This window comes from Amblyomma mixtum, chromosome 1 (genome assembly GCF_055824585.1).
Source record: "Amblyomma mixtum isolate Tamu chromosome 1, ASM5582458v1, whole genome shotgun sequence".
Classification (NCBI taxonomy): domain Eukaryota; kingdom Metazoa; phylum Arthropoda; class Arachnida; order Ixodida; family Ixodidae; genus Amblyomma; species Amblyomma mixtum.
Genome location: NC_143012.1, coordinates 308,435,822 through 308,441,821, shown reverse-complemented (window position 1 = coordinate 308,441,821; position 6,000 = coordinate 308,435,822). Strand labels below are relative to the sequence as shown.

General features: G+C 49.3%; 1 pseudogene across 1 annotated transcript in view; it reads left to right on the top strand.

The window, feature by feature from the left end:
- Window positions 1-6,000, top strand: part of LOC149372364 (transient-receptor-potential-like protein) — a 58,213-nt pseudogene that overhangs the window by 32,771 nt on the left and 19,442 nt on the right. The window contains exons 8-10 of the transcript XR_016286993.1: window positions 1,043-1,276; window positions 3,697-3,834; window positions 4,561-4,700. The product of XR_016286993.1 is annotated as a transient-receptor-potential-like protein (transcript). The remainder of the gene's footprint in view (window positions 1-1,042; window positions 1,277-3,696; window positions 3,835-4,560; window positions 4,701-6,000) is intronic.

Sequence of the window (6,000 nt, the reverse complement as noted above, 5' to 3'; positions counted from 1 at the left end):
ATAAGTACGTTCCTATAAGTCAGACTCTTCTGCATCGTACGTCCTGCTGGACACATCAGGACGTCGGCGGAACTGTCCTGCATCATGAACCACAGAGTCAGGACGAAAGAGAACGAAGAGGATGACAACATGTCTCTCGCCAGGCTCGAGCTCGCCATCGCGCACCAGCAGAAAAAGGTCGGTATGCGAAAACGAGCAGCCAATCCAAAGACACGTGAGGGGCATCGTTTAGTTACATTTAAGCGTCTCTTTGTGAGGGCACCTGGCAAGTATTGAGAACACTGAAACAGGATCCACTCTAAATGGAGTAGCCAGTCAGCAGTCTAGCCATAGTTTTTCGCGTTTAGAGGTGGTGGCCGAGGTGTATAAGTGTAGTCTGACATTCCGCGTTCAATTCAATTCAATTCAATTTTATTCCCCAGTTATACACTGGAACGTTCTCCGGGCTAAAAGGACCGACTGGGCCTTGACTGAGTCCCGGAGACGTTTACAGAGCAGCGAGAGGCAGTATATACGGAGAAATGCTAAACAGTACAAAATTAAACAGAGTCTTTACTGTTGCTGCGGCACAAGAGCATTTCTCACTTTAAAAACACCAGCGTCACCCGGTCTTCGCTGAAACAGTGACGGCATTGCCAGAAGTCTTTTCCCTCACCTTCTAATTTGGAGTGCCACGTCACCACCAGAAACCAGCTGAAGGAACGCAGTGCGGACAGCAGAAAATGAGGTTTTTTACTCGCTGCGGCAGCCGCGTCTGGAAAATAAATGGAATGTGAAGGTGACTGACACTCAAATGGGCAAACTACCCTTTATTTATGAATGCCACAAAACTTAGCCAGAGACTTGAACTGCAGTTGTAAAGAGCGGTTCGTGTTTTTAGACCAATCACTTCTTTCCTCCTGAAACCCGCCGTATATTTTCTTTTCCTTGATGACCTCTTATTTTTCAGCAGACCAGTAGGTATCAGCAAATTGCTTGGCTCCCACAGTAAATCTCGAGAGTGTGCCATTTCTCTCGCCCGTCTCTTGTACACCGCGCGCAGTTCGTGGCCCACCCGAACGTGCAGCAGCACATGAGCACGTTGTGGTACGACGCCTACCGGGGTTCCGGAGAAAGAGCATCTTCGGCCAGTGCCTGCAGATCGTCAAGATCGGCGTGGCCTTCCCCTTCTACTCGGTCATGTACATCTTCTTCCCGCGCAGCAGACCCGGCAGGGTCGTCAAAAAGCCCTTCGTCAAGTTCATCTCGAACGCCTTCTCCTACCTCCTCTTCCTGCGTGAGTCGGCCACGGCTATACTTCGCGCGACGGGGGAGGAGGCGCCCCAAAGTGAACTTAGGAGTAGGCCGACGTGCCGCGCCCATGGTAGCTGCCTGACGTCTGAAGGAGTCTAACCCAAAGCCATCTCTGGGCTGTGGCGTACGCAGGGTGCAAACACGAAAAAGACACCAGGAAGGGCTCGCCAACTTTCGCGCGTGATTGTTGGTTCTCTGCTGAGTGTAGAAGTGTATTATTTGTCTCATGTTTTCAGGACAACACAACGCAGTGATTAAGCGAGTTGATGTGCTCTCCTCGGAAGGTGTTTCAGAACCCTTTAAGGCTATGACGCGATAGCTTTAATGGCTCCCTTCAGTAGCCTGGTGTTCTCTTTGCGTATCACTTAGCTTAGGTTCTGCCTACATGCCCATATATGCGGGATCGGTCATTCTCTACTTTACATTCACAGACCGCGGGCAGCCCTCATACCACTCCTGGCTCAATGGTCCAATGATTAGGCGAAGCGCCCCGCCGCGGTGGCTCAGTGGTTACGGCGCTCGGTTGCTGACCCGAAAGACGCGGGTTCGATCCCGGCCGCGGCGGCTGAATTTCGATGGAGGCGAAATGCTAGAGGCCCGTGTGCTGTGCGATGTCAGTGCACGTTAAAGAACCTCAGGTGGTCGAAATTTCCGGAGTCCTTCACTACGGCCCTCCTCATAGCCTGAGTCACTTTGGGACGTTAAACCCCAGTAAACCAAACCAATAAACGATTAAGCGGAGCGGTTAAATCGGAAGCTCACGGCGGTCCCTTTTATATAACCACGCCACTCTTGTTCCTCTTCATCCTTTCTTTGACAACCACAAAGAACGCAGAAAGGCGCACTGCTGCAGAAAACTGATAACTCATTACCCCGACACCTGCATTTATCACATGGATGCCGGCCAAAGAGGAGGATTAACGCTCACGGCCGTAGTCCCGAAAACTGGCACAGCACGAACCTACACCTGGATGTGCCCTTTCTGCAGGCGGTTTAGTAACGGCTATAATGGAAGCCATTACACTTCTATTACACCAAAACGACAACGTCCTATAGTCGGATACAACTCAAGAAGGCAGCGGCTTTTCCCCGTCAAAGGGCCCCCTTCCAGCCAATGGCGTCGGCCGATTCTCTTGACCCTGCTAGTGTGACAAAGCAAGCTGCGGCAGATGAAAGGGGATAGTCCCCTCCCTCCATGATCCGGGTAGTCCCCTCCCTGCATTGTCACACTAGCTGGTTCATGAGAATCGGCCGACGCCATTGGCTGGAAAGGGGGTTCTTTCGACGAGGAACAGCCGCTTCGTTCTTGAGTTGTATTCGACTATAGTAAAGACGGACAGTCAAGACGCATGACGGGCCTTCCAGCAAGGGCACACAGCTCTTCATACACATTACATTCTCCGTCAACATACTATACAACAGAACCAAATCTCCAAATCCTCAATTAGTGGGTTCCTGGCCACGAAGGCGTACGGAGTAACGAGGCAGCGCACAGTTAGTCACCCGCGACTGCACTCCCCCCCCCCCCCCCCCCCCCCCCCAACTACCGGACTTCCTGGACACGACGACGCACCAAAAACACACTGCAAAGACGCGCGATACTGCAATAACTCGCAGCTCCCCCCCCCCCCCCTCCCCCCGAGATATGACCCGCGAAAAAGCCTGTATACCAAGGCGAGCACAGACCGATTCCCCTTACAATTCTACTCACCAGGTCCCTAGATGCCCTTACCTGTTCCTACTGCGGGGACTTCCTATCTTTCAGGCACACACACTGCGGAAATTCCCCACAGCGCAATGATCCCGCCTAAATACGCTCAACGTAATACATCCCACCATTCATCCCATCACAATAACTGACTCGCTTTCCAAGCCCAACACAGCCTCACCATTCTGCAGTCTCTTGCCCGGCTCGCCCATAACGTGCTGGGCCAGACGGGCAAGACCTGGTAGAGGGCAACAGTACTGAAAGCCATGGAGCGGGGTATAAAAGTTCAGTAACATTTATTCTCTCTCCTCTTTTCCTCCTTTCTGCGGCGTCGCGCCATCAGATTTGAAAGATCTTAAGGACAGGAGGAACACAGTGCAGTTCACAAGGGGTGAGGAGCTATCAATGGTTCGCCGCATTTCAACACACTAGCAGCAGTTGAACGCTCTTTCACGGGGACATGCGATGCATGTCTCAATTTCCGAGATAGACTGCGTAACTGGAATCTTGTGGTCTGTAACAATGTATGCAGCATGTCGAAGTCTCCGCTGACGCTTGCCTCGACTTATCTTTATCTTCAGCTTTTCCATCCTCCTGTTGGAATGCTTGCTAAACATACTTGAGGGCGCTGTCTTTACGATTGCGCTGTTCATGAGTCATCGGGTATTGACTAATGGTATTGTTTCTCGTTCCAGTACTGCTGATTCTCGCTTCACAGAGGGTCAATCTGGAGGACCTTCACTCACATTTCCAAGGCAGCGAAGTCACAAAACAAAAGCAGCGAGGTCTGCCGCCCTCCTTCGTCGAAGTAGCCATCCTAACCTTCGTCATCGGTACGGAACGCAGACCGGAGTAGTGTGCCTGCTACGGTGTGTAGTAGCGCCGTGTTAGAGAACTGAATTGAACTGAACTGAACTGAAGTTTATTTCGCAACATTTATACAAAGCATGTTTGAAACAACATCTGGATTCCTAGCTAAAATATAGTTGGGATCCATGCAAAACATATCAAGTGAAACTAAGTGCAGGCATCAGAACAAACCATTTACATTACATATGATGAAGGCTCTTGCATTCAAATGAAAAGTTGAAATCTTCTTAACCAACGAAGGTATAAACTAAACAAAAGACACGCATTTAGAGAGTGCAAGTCGTATCTCGGTGAGATTGCGAGCTTATTTGAAGGGTCGAAGCATCAAGATGCTCGTGTCTGTAATTCTTGAAAAATATACCGAAACGCATTTATCTGCACTAAATATGAGTTAGCTAGAGTTAGCGCCAGTTAACGTGACCTTGCACACGCAGTGTAACACCGCAACCAGCCTGCACGTACCTGCAGGTACTAAAGGTACTTCAATGACGAAAAAAAAAATGCTTGCCCATCAGGAAGACGCGTGTTCTCAGGCACCAAAACCGAACTGCAATGAATGCGGGCGCACCTTCATAGTCAATAGTTACGTTTCGTGCAATGTTTTGGAAAGGCTGTACGGCATATATTTCTAATGACAACGACGCTAAATGCAATTTATGTCGTCTTTTTTTTATTTTTACAATTTGCAGCTCATATATGGGAAGAGGCGACGGAGATCTATTCAATAGGAATGGCCCGTTACCTCAAGGACAGCTGGAATATGTTAGACTCGATACGGAATACCATGTACGTCACTGCCACTTTACTCCGTATGGTGGCTTACTTTAAGGTGCGCCTCCACTGGCCTTTGCTTCTACGCTTCTCTGCCAGTCGTTTTTCTCTCTACAACGTACCCTTTATTTTATCAGACTTGCCAGCATTGAGCTATAGAACACGGTGTCAAAAGTGCTGATGTGACAGTAAAGGGTCAGGAGTGGGTAACCGCAGAAAACTGTGCAACCATGACCGATATTGTCGATTATCTGAACTGAGTATTTATTTCAAGCTTTCTAGCTTCGTTGTGTCAAGCAGAACAGTCTTGTGACAGAAATATCAGGGTTAGTCGGTGTGTTTATCTAAAACTTCGTCGCACAAAGCTGCTCCGTCTATCCGCCCATTTCTCGGATCCATCAGCTATTAGCAGACACGCCCAAAGTGAAGTGGAATTTAGATGAGAAAATAATTGCCATTAGCATCTACCTGAACGCAGTTAAATGACTTTCAAATCTAAGAAGTTGAAGCTAACTTTCCTGGTAAGCTTAACTGGTACAACGATTATGTTCAAGCCCAGGACTGCGAAAATTTTTCTTTCTTAAACTGTAAAGATTTCAGAAAGTTTTGTGGGCTTTTTGTGTAGCCGTTTGGTTGAGCTAAGGAGTATGATAATAATAGTTATTCCATCATCAATTCTGTGCGCACCATGAGCCTGAATCAGATTGTTCCCGTGTTGTACATAGCCTGTCCAGTGACTCTGCAAAAAACCGCGCCGGACTGGTTACTACAAGACGAAGATATACACAAAAGAACGAATAACAAATGAACAGCCTGCCTTCATTTTTTTTACTTATTCTTTTGACGGACCATTGGGCCGCGGACCACTGCGGACAAGGCGACATGTGACGTTCACTTTCTCTCCGTGATGTTCGCTCCTAGACCGCGATGCTGCTGAACGTAACGTGGCGAAATACTTTGTGCATGCCTAATCCGCTTATCACCGCTTATGGCAGCACTTGGGTGGATGCCAATGAGTCCCTTATTACAAATCTTCTCCCCCCTCGGGGATTCCCCTATTCGGGGATTCCCCTAAACATTTGACCAACACTGCAAAGGTGAAGGTCGGAGGAGGTGGGGATAAGCGGATTGATCATGTGTGCGGCCTTTTCCCGCGAGGCGGGTCAGGCCGCACACCAAGGAGGCCATGGTCAGGCACGAACCTCACCAAGCGGAAGTAGGACGTGACGTGACGCCTGGCCCGCGGGCCAATGGTACGTCGTGTAAAGCCACTTTTAGTAATCAGTCCGGCGCGGTTTTCTGCGCAGTAAACAACCAGCCAGCCCCCGTTATCACCCTGTCAACATTCGTTTACGCCA